The sequence below is a fragment of the Agelaius phoeniceus genome, chromosome 1 (genome assembly GCF_051311805.1).
Source record: "Agelaius phoeniceus isolate bAgePho1 chromosome 1, bAgePho1.hap1, whole genome shotgun sequence".
Taxonomy (NCBI): domain Eukaryota; kingdom Metazoa; phylum Chordata; class Aves; order Passeriformes; family Icteridae; genus Agelaius; species Agelaius phoeniceus.
In genome coordinates this window covers 53,981,617-53,997,956 of record NC_135265.1, presented here as the reverse complement: position 1 = coordinate 53,997,956, position 16,340 = coordinate 53,981,617, and the positions used below count along the sequence as shown (strand labels likewise).

At 42.0% G+C, this 16,340-nt stretch overlaps 1 protein-coding gene and 1 long non-coding RNA gene across 12 annotated transcripts in view; one reads left to right on the top strand and one right to left on the bottom strand.

Moving 5' to 3' along the window:
- GLI3 (GLI family zinc finger 3) overlaps positions 1 to 16,340 on the bottom strand; it is a 201,635-nt gene that overhangs the window by 98,876 nt on the left and 86,419 nt on the right. The window lies entirely within an intron of this gene.
- The window catches only part of LOC143694166 (uncharacterized), a 135,335-nt gene that overhangs the window by 107,233 nt on the left and 11,762 nt on the right, over positions 1 to 16,340 (top strand). For 8 of the 9 annotated variants that reach the window (XR_013182496.1, XR_013182474.1, XR_013182486.1 and 5 more), the window contains one exon: positions 782 to 6,204. This is a non-coding gene — a long non-coding RNA (uncharacterized LOC143694166). Of the gene's footprint in view, positions 1 to 781; positions 6,205 to 16,340 lie in introns of those variants that run through there. The other variant, XR_013182479.1, reaches the window with a different exon arrangement.

The window sequence follows — 16,340 nt, the reverse complement described above, 5'->3', positions numbered from 1 at the left end:
TCACTTCCCTGGGCCTCAACCTGGTTGCTGTTAACAGAGAGAAACCCTTTCTGAGACAATCAAAACCTCTTCAGTGAAAAGTCCCAATAAAGAGCTAAAATGACAGTATTTTATTAACTCCCTGTGATAATCACATATCCTATGAACAGAGAGAGACACAGCTCTCCCAGGATTTTCCTGGGGAAGGCTGTGAGAAAGCTCAGAGAAAGAATTAAAACAATTATTATCTCAATCTCTACACCTGGCAGGCAATCTCTGTTTGTCAAACAAGAGAGGTATCCCTTCTTGATCAATGAGAGAAGGTGAATGATTAAGGTGAGAGAAGATTCCCAAAGGCCAATTAGGTCTTAGGTCCACCATTGTTTCTATAACAACTGTGTATTTCTAATAAAAAAGTGCTTTTTCATGCCTTCTCATGATGGAGTCTCTGTATCATCTTTGGCTGTCCCCAATACCCATTCGGTGATAACTCCTCATTATTTCTTCTAAAAATTGTACCTCAATTGCCTGAAACTGCTTGTTCTTTTACTAAGCTCCCTGGTTTTTGTTCTTTTATTAAATTCATTTTTCTTTACAGACAACTTCTCTGTTTCCCACTACCCAAACACAGGATGACAGTACCAGCTTTAGCTATAACTACACTTTTTTTTTATTTTTAGGACTTTGGTTAGGATTTAGGATTCCCCAATTCCTCACCAAAGGGCATTCTCTCTATGGGAAAGTAAGGAAGTTCCTCCTAAAGCCGTAACAACACTTTCATCCTCTCTCTTGTTCTCTGCAGATGTAGTGCCAGGATCTGATGTACACTTCTCTTGCTTTGGAAACTAAGTGCTGCTTACCCAAAGTGACCAACCCTTTACATCAACCACTTAAAGCTGGCACCGCTGCTGAAAAACAGGAAGAAGGGCATATGTGTCTGAGCACACATTTAAAAGCACAAATCAAAAATGGACAACCTCAGCCTAATTAATACCTAAGGTCCTCACGCCCTGTGAGGACAGCCCTGAGTCAGTAGAGTCCACAGCAGAGGTGCAGAGCAGGGGCACACAGCTGCAGAGGGCACCTGGCTGCAGAACCAGCTGCACCATCTCCTGAGGTCTTCTGCCTGCACTGTGTCCTACTGACACCAGCATCATTGCCAGGACTCGTGGGTAGGTTCAGCTTCACCAGTGAGGAAAAACACTCCTCCCACTAATGAGATAAACAGAAAAATGGAACAACAGAGACCCAAACAAGCAGAAGGATTAAAATGTAGTAGCGGGCAAAGCAGCCCATGGCACTAGCAAAGATTTTTCTGCATAGCAATAAAATCAAAGTCTTCAGGGGGGTTCTCTCTTTACATCACCTGTACATCAATTGTAGACACAGCGCCTACCACAACAGGCCCCAATCTCTGACTAAGCTTTCTGGCACCACCATAGATGAGTATGACAGTACAGCCTTCTCCAGCCTCCAGTCCAGGCAGACCAGGAAGGAAAGTTACACAATCTGCCTGTGCACAGCCACGTTCTTCAGCTTGGTGATTGAGGGACAAGACAGGAGAAAATGTAGAATTAGGTGGAACACAAATCCACAAGAAGAGAGAAGAGGGAAAGAACTGTTCTTCTGCCCACCCAAACCGGTAAGAGAACACTAAAGGGGAGGCTGCTTTTCATTCCTCTCTACATCCTAGAGGAGAAACCAGGGATGCTAAAAGGAGACAAAAGGAGCCAGAAGAGAGGAAAGATGGCCAAATGACGATGAGACACATCATTCCCTGCCACACAGCCAAGTGACACAGGAGGCTATGGACACAGGAGGTTTGAATGGCCTCAAGGGGAAAGTCACAGAAACAAAGTGTAGTAAAAATCTGAAAGTGTTGAAACCATAGGACCAAGGAATTCCTCAACTAAAAATTCTGTGAAACTGACAGAGGAGTAAAAGCAGAGGAGAGTCATCTGTAAAGTTCTTACATTAACCCCCTGGCATCTGCTTTTGGTCATTGTTTGGAAAGGACACCAGGCATTCCAATGTAGTCCCTCATGCTCTGCGCACTTCTGGCATGTTCCCCAAGGCAAACCCCTTTCTCTGACACTCAGCCAGCACATCACCAAGGGCAGTGCCAGCCAGCACTGCAGGATTTCAGCTATGTGGCATAATCACGAAGACACTCCCAGCCTGTAAAAGCCCATCTTTCAGTTGTATGTTTGCATGTTACACTGCATAAAAGAGGTGGTGGTAAAAGTAAGGATGTATGCCTCCTGTCCACCAAGACACAATCCTCTCTTCCACATTTGTATGGACTTGAGATGCAATCAAGCTATAAGAAAATAGGGGACTTAATTTACACTTCAGCAGAAGAAGGGAAGACAAGTTTTCTTCAGTCCCACCCTCTGGCAATCTTGGACCTTTTCCAATGCATTAAGCATCAGTTTCCCGCCAGTGAAGTGTTTGATGCTCTACTAAATGCAGTGGCAGTGAGCGAGGTATAGTAACCCTCCATATGGAAAAGCCATTTGACACAAAGGTTGGAGGTCAAAAGTTTAAATGTTCATGACAGAGACCACAACAGTCCTTTTCTGGTCAATAACATCAAAGGATTTGCCAGCTCTTAATGCTACTATTGTCGCTTGTTTGGATCCTATTGAAATTCTAGCATATTTATTGCACTCCGGGAGCATAAGGACTTTTTGTTTGTTTTAATCTCTATGCCGAACCCAAGGAGTCTGAAGTGTTGTGACTCCCCCTGCTCCCAAGGAGAATGAGCAGAGAAACAATGCCAAGGATGTGGCATTGTAGTCCCAACCAACTTGGTGCTTTCTTCCCCGCCAAAAAATATAAATGATGGATGGAAACATATGGTCTCTATTGGACAGGGCTGGAAATCTCCGCTCCTGAAGTCCCTACATGCCCGGTTTTAATTGTTCTGTGCTATGACAGGGGGTGAAAAGCACTCCCCACCACCAAGGTCTGTTTTGCCAGTCATTGTTGAGAAACGCTGTGCTGCAGCCGACTAACGCTCCCATTAGGCACAACTGTGGCAGAGCCAGGAGCAGCAGTGAGGTTCTCTGAGAGGAATTGAAATGCCTTCACCACAGAGAGTTTCACTTCACCCAGCCCTCCTCCTTTGCTCTCTGAACTTCTTTCTGCTTGTGGTTAGGCAGAAACTTACTACCAGGGCTCTGCAGAGCATGTTCCAGGCATTGTATTGCCATCAATACCTCATGCCTTGCCAGGAGCGGGATCCGAGTTCATTTGTTCCTACCTTCCTCAGATTCCTGTTCCCCTCTCCACAATAAGGATTAGCAGTTTAAGTTATGTTGCTGACCTCCATCTGGCTAGGCAGAAACAGATGTCTGCGCACTCGGGCACGATCTTATTTCAAAGTGGGGACTCTGGGTTACTAATGACGTTATAAAGGCAATAGCATATGTTGGCTCTCAACAGTCCATTGTCTAATTGGGATGGTTTTAATCAAATATGAATGTACCCAAGTTTTCTCAGCTAATGAATAAATCCCCCTTTTAAATAACGACAGCAATTTTGAAATCTCCATCGAGGCAGCATCCTGAGGAATGCCTACATGAGCAGCAGTCATCACTGAAGGGCTGTAAGAGGCTGCAGCAACATCCGCTGCAGCCCAGTTCATTGTTTAAACAGTTCCTAACTGCCCTTCCCAGAGGTAAGCTGCAGCCAAATTGTTTTCCTTCATTTCACAAACCAGATATGTACGGCTTATGTGAACGGCCCTAAAGTTTACTTTAGTCTCTGTGTAAACACCTTCTACCACATATTTCAAACAAACAGTTCACTTCATTAGAAAGGCAAACAACGCAGCCACAGAATACGAGCACTTGAGGAGAACCACACCGGGCAGAGAAATCCTCTGCCCCTGTGTAAACACCGCCTGCTCTGCAGCTCCGAGCAGCATCCGCCCGCAATGCCACTTCAAAAGCCTTTTCACAAATACTTCACACGACTGTTTGCAAGTAAATGATAACCCAAAGAGATTATCTGCAGGGCTGAGAGCCCTGATGACTATCACTACCACTGCACAGGCAGAGAAAGAAAAGCCAAAACACTTGCTGCCAGCCCGGGGTGAGATATGAAACTATAATAAACTCGGTGGCAAACCAGTAACATCAGCTAAACCTGTTAAACTGGAAAAGTAGAGCTGCTTTGGTAGCCTGCTTTGGTGTATTTGGCTCCACAAAGGGCTGCAAGTTTTAGCCTTAGCAATGAAAACCTTATTGCACCTCCATCGTTTTTTAACTGAGTTGTTAAACTGGCAAACATCAGAGAGCTGTACAAAAGAGTGAGAAAGCTGCATGGCCAACAAATCACCAGATAAAGCACTAAGCTTATTCCTTCTGGACAAAACACACACGGCAATTCAAACGCCTCGGGAGCACACAAAGTACTCTTATATCCCAGAAACAAGTACAGAAGGTGAAGGGAGAAAAAAGACAACTGGACACAGACAGGAGAGGCAGTGGAAGGCAGCCAGTGCTAGGAGGCTCCTCTCCCCCGCTCTCCCCTTCTCACACCCATGTGATTCCTGGGAACGCTCATTGCTGAGCTGGGAATGCACCTTCAAGAGAGATATGCAGCTTAGAACTGCTTTATGCCAGCTCAAGAATTTTAATCAAAATACTGTCATTTGCACATTTGAGGGGAAGAACTCGGGGCAGCTCGTTACAAGTTAAGGGCGCTTTCACTGTGTTCATCACTACTGTCATCACCAGAGTGATGACAGCAAGATACAGGGATGGCATCTCTGCATCAGTCATAAAGCACAGACCCTCAGTAAGCCCAGAGCATTCACATAACCTTCAGAAATAAATTATCAACTATCCATATGCTCTCAAAACAATTTCAGGCAAAAAAAAGAAACAACCAAAAATCTAAATATCCTTCAGAAAGTTTGTAAACAAGGACACACCACACCTGTACAGTGAGGGCTCACAGGCTGTGAAAGTACTGAAGTTATTCCAACTATCATATAAAGAGGAGAGGAACAGATAACATTTTTATTAGAGGAAATCAAGTCTTAACAAATATGGACATGAAGGTTAGGACACCTCAGCAACTGTAACTTCAACCCTGCAGTGATGCAAAACATACTTTTCAGTTATTTCCATTCTCAGGGTAAAATTAGGTCCCACTAGGTCAGAACTGTTTTATCATTCATTTCAGCAGAGTCAGCATAGCCAGCTCTTGTGATTTTATCATAAGTCCTATTTTTCTTTTCAGTGTTTTGGTTTTTTTAAAGCTGCAGTATTTTCAGTCATGTCAGTAAGCAAGAATTTCATCTTTCATTTAAAGGGAAAAAACCCCCAAAAACTAACCAAAAATCACATGTATGTTTCCAGCTGTTATGGTCACAGAGAAAAGCTGGAAAATGAGAAACCCCCAGGTTTCATAACAGGTAAGCAAATAAAAAGCTCCAAAAACCCCATACATGAGCAGGTATGTAGGTACAGACAGGATCTTGAGGTTGGTCTGTGTGGGCTTTGCATGATCACATACACAAACTTATTATTTTGAGCACCTAGATACTAGATGATAGCAGGACAGAACATCTGTGTTACAAATGGTATCTGCTAGCATTAAAATCTATGCATTTTAAGTTGTTTGCAGAGATTTTGGTCCATACCAGGATTGCTCTTCATATTTCAATGATCTCTTTATTTGACTAAGTAGATTCTTCCTGTACACAGAGTAATTTTTGTCCTATCTAGAGTTGAGAATTCTTCTAAATTCTCCTTATATACCCAGATAAGAGTCTTAAAAGACTGCTTGCTAAAAGACATGAGGTAGAAAGAGCATTTCTGAGAATTTTAGTGGAAAGGCTGAATCTAGGTTTAAAATGGAAATAAAAAGACTAAGTTTCAGCACGAACTAGAGAAAATTAAAATCATAGCCAGCTCTTTTAGGGGCTACAATAATACAAGCAATGCATTTAGTATTATTATTAGCACAAGCTGACCTAATGCAACTAACACACGTTTTAAACCAGTTCTTGGAGAGCTGATAATACTAACCTTTAGGTGCCAGGAGACTTGGGAATTTCCCAGCGTACCAAGCTGGTTGACTTACTGACACTAAAAATAGGACTCCAAACCCTGCTGCTCTTGTGGTTTATGTACAGTAAGATTTTCTTCAAGTAACTCTGATCCATTCAGAAGGGTGAAAGAAAAATAAAAATCCATTTCTTTCAAGATGTTTATGGCCTGAGGCTCTTCTAATACAAAAAAGGGAGAAACAATTTATTTTTATTATGCCATTCCCCCAATCTTCAAGTTAAACCAGACCACTTCTGCAGTTTTTTACAGCATTCCAGTGAGTCCTCTGTTGCAGTGTTTTATTCCCTAGCATGTTCAGCTAGTAGCTGAAAAAGTTATGCCTACCCAAACAACACATGGTTTTGTGGGGCTGCTGGTTGAAGGCACCAGAATTTATCTAAGCTCTATCTCACACACCAGCCAACAGACCACAGCTTTCTGTCCAAATCCATTAAACCCTCTTGCCACAAATGTCCAGCTTGCATGGAAGAGTCAGCTCGGAAAAAGGAAATCACACATCCTCTGACACGCAAACACAAAGAAGAATCCTAGAAACACAGGAAAAGCATTATCCCATCTTTCTCAAGAAGTATCATTTCTGCTCCTCTGTTTACTTGAGCAATCTGCAATTAGTTCCATTTCTTCTACCCAAACTGCAGCAATAAAAACCTCAAATGAGCTAAAGAGAACAACTCACGTAGGCATCTTATGAGTGCACTTTTAGGAGTGAAATACATAACAAGCATTCAATGAAGAAATCCAGATCTTTATTTTAGCTCCATGAGATATCATCATGGCTTGTCTTTTCCAAGTGTTTAACTTGGGGTGACATTTCTTTGCAAAAAATGACCTCTCACTTGATGCCCAAGCCCAGGGTCATCCTTGAGAGGCTCTCAATCATGCTTGAGTTCAGCAGCCTTCTTGATAGAAGAATGTGAATAAGTTGGATCAACAATAGCCAGTGCTCCTAGATTCCTCTTGATGACATACTCTCATTAGTCAAAATGAGATGGCAGCCCTTCACTGATGTTTACAATAATGGTGGCACAAGCTGCCTTTCAGTGCAGATGAAGAGCACGTAAGAGGGGCTTGTCCTTTTCTCATACACAAACACCATCAGGGCTATAAAGCAGCAACAAGTACACTTGGCATTTTCTTCAGTTCACCAAAATGGATCTCCAGAACTTGCTGAACACTTCCAAATGGTTAAAGCAGGCAGCAGGTTAGTAGGTGGAAAGCTATTTTTCATAGGACTCATTAGTATACCATGGGTAGAACCCAGGGAAAACCAACAACAAGGTAATCACCACCACCAAATTTTTACTGGGATGTAGTGAATGACCCTATGATGAGGTATGGCAGAAGCTGAAACTAACAGAAGCTGTTTCAAAAGGACCAGTATCTACCACCTTCTATTTCACACAAAAGGCTGGTCTCTGGCCTGTTCTGGCAGAAATCTAAGGAGCTACTTCCTAAAGCACCCAGGCTGTAAATTCCATTTCAGGCAGCATGTAAATCCTCAGGACAAGAGATGCATGCCTTTCCTCCGCTCTCACCTGAAAGATTTTGGGACAGTCAAAGTGGGGCAGCAACAACCAGGTTAAAATGGAGAAGACAATCAGCATCTGAGCACCAAGCAGGCCCTCAGCAAGGGCTGCCCCATCGTGCCAGGCACATGCAGGGAGTTCTTGGCCAGGTGGGAAAGCTGTTTTCAAGATGAAAAGCTCCCTTTGGCTGCTTTTGCTTCTGGCATTCATTCCTATTTGTATCTGATTGTGGGTTTGGCATAGAATTGGCCTTTTGAAAAAAAAAAAAAAAAAATCAGGGGAGTTTCCTTTTCAGACACAGGCTTAGAGAGAAAACAACAGACTCACATTCCCTCCTCTCCCAAGCTGCACATAAGGGGGTAGAGGTCAGGGGGTGCAGCAAACCCTCTGTAAGTAATCCCCAATTAAGTTCATTCTTAACTGAAGCACTTGGCTCACGGGCAGATGGCGTTTCTCATGTGCACGTGAGCTCAGCAGACAGAAATCCCCAGCTCGAAACTGTATGCCTTGAACAGAGGGAAACTCCTTCTTCTCTGGCACTGAGCTGGCGCTCACAAAGGACTGTGAAAACCCTGCTGAAACCAGAGTCAAATTAAGGGGACTAGCACAGAACCAGATTTGCATCAGTATGCTGCTCAATAAGACTGAAAACCCAGTTTACTCACCTCAATTACACAAACCCAGCAAACTACACAGCAGACCTGGATTGTAATGACTTTTTGGGAGCCAGAAAGAGGCTTGGCAGAAGAAATTTAACCAACCAGCAGTCTTGTTAAGTGCTGCAATGTCTATTCCATTCTTTACGGAAAGCACAAGTCTACTAGGAATAGGCACATTTGGTACATGCATAGAGCAGCCCACTGAGGCTTTGCCTGCATGCAGGGGATCTGACCAGCATGTGCAGACATCAGACAATAGCAAAGCTGTACTGAGGACTGGGAGCAGTCTCCCATGCATGAGCCACACAATGATCTGGTATGCTCCTTCAGCCCCAAAATGCCACATACAGCTAAGCTATCACAGGGACTCTCTCCTGCAGCCACACAAAGAGGCCATAATCTCCCTCCTTTGCTTTGGCAAGACTCTTCTCCTCATCCCTCATCACAGCCCCCTGCCATTGCTCATACAGCAGGGACAGTGGAGTGGGATGAAAAGCCTGGAGCTGCTGCCCCACATGCTCAAAGCCATGCCTGCACTGTATTTGTGCAGTCTGGTTCACAAGATCCCCACAAGAGCAGAGCTGTGGTAACATAAACCATGATAGTAAAAACACTGGCACTGCAGCTACCATCCTGGCCTGTTTGTTCAGGCAGTGAGCCCAGAGCTGGGGTAGCCTGCATGGTGCCCACCACACTGGGCACCAGCACCTGAGCTGAGGGGATGCCACTGGGCATAAGCACCAGCAGCAGACACACCTCTGACTGCAACAGACTTGCAGGCTCCGTGCTAACCCCCCAGCCCAAGGAATGTGGGCACAAGCCCAGCTGTAGCCAGCAGGATGTAAAGCAATGCTCCAATTCTGCTCCCAAGGCAGCAGTGATCAGAGCCAGCAGCTCGAGTGGGGCTCAGCTGTGCTAGGCACTCTTTGACATATACGGACACATTCTCTCTCCTGTAGACCATCATACCTTACCAGCTCTTCAGCTGAATGAGGGCTAAAGCAGGCCAGGGAGTTTCCAGCCTGTCAAATAAAAGAGGCGTCTGCTGGGAAGAGCTTTACAAGCCAAAGTTCTCTATTTAATATCCTAGTGCCTCTTCATATGGTGTTAACCCCATCATGGCAACAAGAAAAAATAAAGAGGGGTTGGGGGGGTGGATAAAAATCAGACTTTGGACACGGTCCAAAACCCACATTCCCAAAGCGGCTGAGAATCACCATGGGGACAACTCAGTACACACTGTTTTTCATTTGACAGCTTCAGACTCAAACCCCCAGGCGCTGGCATGGGGGACTGTGCATTTAAATCCTGCCACACTGCTCCAGCCACAGCATCTGGAGTGGCTGCAGCAGCCTCTGCTGCTGTAACAGGTATTACTTTTGCTGCCAAACCAGCTGGGGAAGAGGTATTGGCAAAGATCTGGCATACGGATGTGTGCAAGGGCTTCTAAACTTCTTTCCCTCCACCACTTGCTGGCAGAAGCCTGTGCCAATACAGACACTTTGAAACAACAGAAAAGAACAGAGAGAAAGTTGAAGGAGAATCAGGAAATATAGTACAAACTAAAATAAAAAATCCCCTACAAGCCCAGCTCCAGCATAAATGCATGTTTTAGGATCTGTGTGGAAAATGAGCAATACTAGAAAACCTCTGTGAGAAGGCCTCATGGAGCTCATTTGTTTCTGAAATAGGTACAAATCTGGCAGGCAGTGACTGCAAAGAGGAGTAAGAAAGGAGAAGGAGAAAAGAGACCGGAGCTTGGCTTATGGATGAAGAGAGAGGGAAACTGGCCTCCTGCCAGGATTTTTGTGAATGGGTGGGTGTGTAGTATCCATTTCCTCCCAGTTCCAGGGGGGAAAAAACAACAAGGATGTAGGGAAATGCTTCAAATTATATGTTATTTGGTCATGCTTCAAAAATGTGCAACTACTGTCACATAATTTGATATGTTCCTAGTATTATGGCTATTTTCTTGCAGCACAACTTCTTTCTTAACAAAGATATTTTTCATTGTGTGCTGAATGTACTCGACTTTTACACACTAAATGTCTATTCATAAAAAATGCAGGCCCTTTAAGTGAAAAATTCTGAATTTATGAGTATAAAGACTTTAATGTACCTTAACTGTCTTAAATTCTCATTCTGATTTCTGCTGAGCTAACATTTGCTCCCAACATAAAGGGTCAGCAGCAGTGTTGCGAGAGGTCTAAGAGACAATTTCACAGGTGTTGCAAAACACCTGTGAAAATTACAATTTCTCTTAAGTATATTTAAAGCATAACTATTGTACTGCAATACTGGTAAGACAAAAAAAGGAAAGACTGTCTGAAACACACAAATTAAATTAGAGGTCTAATGTGGTGAAGTTTGAAGTGTTGCTGCTTTTTCCGTAGCTGTATGATCAAATCTTCTATTGTTTGGATTTAGTTTTTAAGTACAAATGTAGAGTAATTATAAAGCATGTCAATTGTGCACTAGAGACATTCTGAAATAATCAGGTAGCATTGACAAGATTACAGTGATTTAAAAGTCAGATGCAAAACAAAGCAAGCAAAACTGTCCAAAATATGTCACAAAGCTCACAGGAGAGACCAGACCTAAGAGGAAGGAGTATACAATAATTAAAGCCAAGACTAAAAGAGTAGGGCTCCCCAGAAGCCCTACTGGCTTTTGTAATGAAATACAAAACTTGAAATGCAAAACTTGTAGATTCCCTAAAGTTATAGTTCCCTAAAGTCAAATCAAACCCAAACTTCAGCATTATTGACTGTTAGTTTTCTGAACGTTCTAATTCAGGTTTTCAGCAACCTATTTAGTGCTTTCAGTGCTTGGTGAGAACTGTAAAGCTCACAGTACGATACTGGAATAAGAGAATGGTATTTAATTCAGGAGGGATACCAAAAATTAAATATAACTTAGCCCTGCCACCCCAAAAATGAAGGCTAAAGTTTAGGTTTCTCCTAACCAGCAGAAAAGTTGCAGGACTGCCCCATGAGAAGTTCAGAAGCCATTAGTATAGTTTGCATACCAACAGGTTCATCAAAGAGCTTCTAAGTGAACAGCTTTAGGAATCTAAAATAGGTAAAAGGGGGAGTTCAGCCCACCAGCCACAAGCCCCAGAGTGAGCCGACCTATCTGAGTCTGCTTCTGTACCACAAAGAGTAGTTAGGGACCAGCAAAAGTAGAAACTCTGTTTATAACTCCTCCCCAGCTCAGCTTCACTGCAGGATTAAAGTAAGACCTCAGGGCCCACCTGTAAAAAAGCACTGCCTCCAGCCCTGAAAACTAGTGCATGCCTGAAAAGCATTTCGAAGATGCAAAGTAGGGGCTGTCACTTAATAGAGTGCAAGTATTAAATAATGATAACCATTTAACATTCCTGCAGAGCCTTCTGAGTCAACAACTTGTCACCTTGGGCTCAGCTGACAGAAGAGAAGAACAGCCATGCAAAGCAAACAAAGTTCTCCTTGAATCTCTTCAATCTCTCTCTCTCAGGGTTAGAATTTCTTACAAACTTTTTATTTTTTTTTCCAATTTCTTACCCTCGGAAAGGTTATGTATTTTGTTGCTGTCCAGCCACATTGCATGAATACAAATTTTATTCAAGTACAGACATAAAAAGGAAAAGAGAAGAAACTCCTTCTGGCAAGATTTATTAAAAAAGGAAAAAAGATTATTTAAAAAGAAATATATATTCAGCCCCTGAAGGCTACATGGTTCCTGGAACAGCATATATTTTGTTTTGGTTTTTTGTTTGTGTTTGTTTGTGGTTTTTCTATATATTCAGTACCATGATTATACATGGATCTGGTAAGTTGTGTACACTTAATTACAGTATACCATATGTGTTGTCCACCATTTGATCGATATTGTGTTTCTCAGTCCAGCACAAGTTCACTCGAACACCAGGATTGACCTTTCATGCTGAATACGTGTGTCAAATATATCCTTTCACCTATTAGGTACCATCAGATAGCCTGAGAAGAATCCATGCTTCTAAAGTTAAGTGGAAGTTTTATTATGAAAAACATCTATGAGGTAGCTGAGACTTCAGAAAAACCTGTTACTTCAGGCATGTTCTAGAGACTAGCAAACACAGACACAGGAAGTGGACAGAAACAATGAGGTTCTTCTAAAAAGCCCTGAACACAGATCCCTTTTTAATAACGGGTAGACTAGAAACAAAAATCTCCTCAGGACAATTTTGGTCACGTAAGATGTGAACCACAAAGTGGAAGAATCACTTATATACCGTGAGCACCTGAGAGTCCAGTGACAAGACTGATATCTGCACATGTTTTCATCCCTAGGATGGTCATCTGGTTTCTGGAATGCTCTTTGCACCCACTTTTACATGTGTCCTACACCAGGCATCTGAGTGAATGAGAAAACTGGCCCATCCAAAAGTTTAGTGCTCAGTCCAAGGGCTTTTTCCTACACTTCCAGAAAAATCAAGGATCCAAATACCTGCAGGGCAAATTTAGTCCACCTTAATGAAGGCTGCCCTACATGCTTCCATCTCCCACCACTGACTACACAAGCTTTACACCAGTCATCAAAATAATCTCCCCTTATTTATGTTCATCTTAATTCTTAGCCTTCATCTTTCAACCATTACTTTCTTAATAAGTATCAACCAAAGGAAGAAGGGAACAACCAGAGCATAGGCTATAAATAAATGCTCTGCAATACAAGACACATACATACATCTACAGAGCAAGAGAAATAGAGAGCAAAACTATTCTCGCACCAGAAAGTTGGTTATGACTTCCATGTGAAAATAATTAACCACAGGCAGGGCCAGAGAAAAATATATAGAGCATTATCATCAGTTTCTTTCACAAAAAGAGGGAGATAGCTATGGATTCTGGAGAGTAAAGACAAAACAAAGACAACTGAAATCTAGTGAGGTACTAGAGAGACCCAAGGGAAAACAACTAACAACAACTGCACGTATATATTATCAGATGCATATACAGTTTTCCCCTACACGGTGGAGTGTGAATGTATGAGATTGCAGTTTAAATGTGATCAGCAGCATAAAGTATGAGAGAGCTCTATGCCCTAAATTTTGCTTCCTTATCCTCCGTTAAATGAAAAACTCACAGTGGCCAGGTGTTCTGAGTCAGGGTACCCATTAATCAGTATCTAAACATGCTGCAGAGACACTGTATGAAAAGAGAAGGAAAAATATCTGCCTGAAATAAAGTACAAGATGAGCAGAATCCAGGAAAAAAAAATGGGAATGGAAGCAATACATATTTACAATTGAAGCAAAACACCTCTAAGACAAATTCCTCTAACTTCTTCGGCACCTCATCCTGCTTCCAAAATTATGTATTTAGAGAGCTCATCAGAATAGCCCCAAAGACACAGTGAGAAGCTTAATCCATACAGATAAGCTAAAAGCCACTAACTGACCTATTATCAATAGGCTGGTTTGTAGACCAACACTGACATCAGTAGAAGACTTCAGTGGGCCATCAGCCCATATGTTGAATCAGGCATATTTTTTAAGGGGGAGGTATTTATTTAGAACTGATTTTCCTTTCCTCGCAACTAGAATTCTATTTCAGTTTACTAACACTTAATGCTAATTTCAACATTAAAATAACCAACAGAACTCATGAAGAAGCTGCATTTACATATATTAACAGTTAAAATTAAATTTATACATGTTTACCTAGAAAAAAAATATGGGTAAGATCTCAAAAAGACTTTGTGGTTATTTTTAGCTGCCATAATAGGTTGTTAATTCAGTGCAATAAAACCAAATATTAACTACTGAATGACTACAAAACCACTTGCTTAGTGAAGATGAAAAATCTGTACTGACTGCATTCCAGTAATTGTTTTCTATGCAGAAGTGACTGCTGCCATGATTTTTTTTTTATCTTGAATATGAATGTCATTAGATTTATTAGATTTACCTACGAGAGCATAAGAAAAATAAATTTGAAAACATGAAAGCCCACAGCTTTTTTATGTCTTTTACATATTAGTGGCGCCTACACAATCAGGCGGAGCAGTTAGACACAGGATAAACTCAAAGTTTATCTGCCTTCTTTAGCAGAAACCCTAAGACTGCATAAATCAATCCAAGGTGCAGGCCCATTCTCTCTCCAACTCACCTGTCGTGAGCTCAAGTCAGGGCTCAGAGCAGAAACAAGTCAGACATCACAGCTCACACAAGGGACCAATCACATGAAGGTGCTCCTTTACTTTCTCCCTGATACAAAGTGTTTTCAAGATAAAAGGTTCTTCCTACAGCTTTTTTTCCCCTCTCACTGCTATAGGTTAAGAGGGCCAAAACTGAGCTACTCTGATTTCCCCTCATGGAGGAGCAATACAGCATGTCAAGTCAAATTCTCAATTTCTCAAATTCAAATTCTCAAATTCAACATTCCAAGTTAAAACTGAGCAATTCACCTAACTTCCTATCAGACAATGTCTGATTCTCACCAAGTCACACCTCAGCCCAGCACCAGTGGTGCATCTGTGATAAATAGCATGCATTTTTCCACAAGGTCGGAAGAAATAGTTAATTCAAATAAAACTTTTATATTTATGAGCATGCTTTGGCATCTGGTTTTCACATCAGCATTGTATGAGTATTAATAGGGATGTAAAAGTATGACAGAATCATCCAGGCAACTGTATGTGTAACAGCATCCATGTACAGCAAGCTTCTCATGTACCAGTTCTGAGAAGAAAGCTTCCTTACTGACAACAAGTCACTCATGCTAATTGAAGTCCCACGCTAGGGTACAGTAAATGACAAATATCTCGGGATCTTACATGAGAAAGCTTTCCTTTGATACATCTGCAGGCTTGTCACGCTTTTTTGACTTCGTGTAAAATAGAAGACATGGGACAGGAGGCTTTTGAGACTCCAAAAACATGAAGAAAAATAATGGAACTCATTACTGAGCACAGTTTTGACTTGTTTAAGGTCTGTGTTTGCTAGTGAATGGAACAAATGATGTTACAGGGTGAAAGCTGCCAAGTTTCATTAGAGTACTTCTGTGAAAGTGTATGATCTCAGAGGCTATATATGTTAATTTACAGTAGAGTTTAGATTAAAGTGATGAATGTGTATCTAGTATACATTTAAGCACAATTTTAAATGAAAACCAAGCTGGGGCCTTCCTGTTTAACATGCCACTGCAGATTCTCCAGCCTAAAAGCAGAGCACCTCAAGCAATTGTTAGTCTCTATTGGCAGAACGACACTGTATTTAATTAAATGTCCACTAGAACTGTAAGGTTCATTTCCTAACCCTGAGTTCAGCTATCAGAATACATGTAGTTTGAACACTGTTTCATATCTGCTTGATGGGTAAAAACTGTCAGAAGGTCCTGTCAAACATGAAACAGAGTAAAAGATTAATTTCCTGGTAAATTTAGTTGTGTCTTATTTCTCTTTAGCTCAAGATGCTGGTTAGCATTTAGCTGTTTTGTTTCACAGTGAGCAGACTGAACAGAGAGCAGCTTCTATTCCTATGTATTTTTCTCACTTTCTCTCCTAAAACCATTTTAGGTTTTTTTTTTTTCTGTTTTTACACATAAAGAAGACAACATGGGTGCTATGTATTTATGTAGAAATATGGCAAGTCCATTCTTCAGTGAGCATGCATTTCGATGTTTTTGTTTGTCTCCCCATAAACACATGCCCAAACCACACCTAAACTTACACAACTCTAGAACTCCAATTCTGTCATTGATGTAATAAAGCACACAAGCAGGCTTCCTGCTTATGTCTCACATACTTTTTCTGAAAGCAATAGGTGATGTCAGGCCAGCTGGATCTGCATGAGAAATTACACATTAGCTGCAAAGAGTAAAACATTGCAGAGAACCTCCAAGTCAAAACCTCCCCAGCTGGTAACTTACCCTCAGAGCAGAGCAATGGACAGACAACCCCCAGACTGGCAGGAGCAGCTCCCCAGGCTACACTGGCACCTTTGGTGTCCCAGGACTGCTACAGGCAGCAGCTGGATGTGCACTCCTGCAGCTGAGCGGCACAACTTCATGTCAAGGAGCTGCATGCATTTTGATCAAAGTTCACTTTTTTATCTTTTTTTCTTTTTT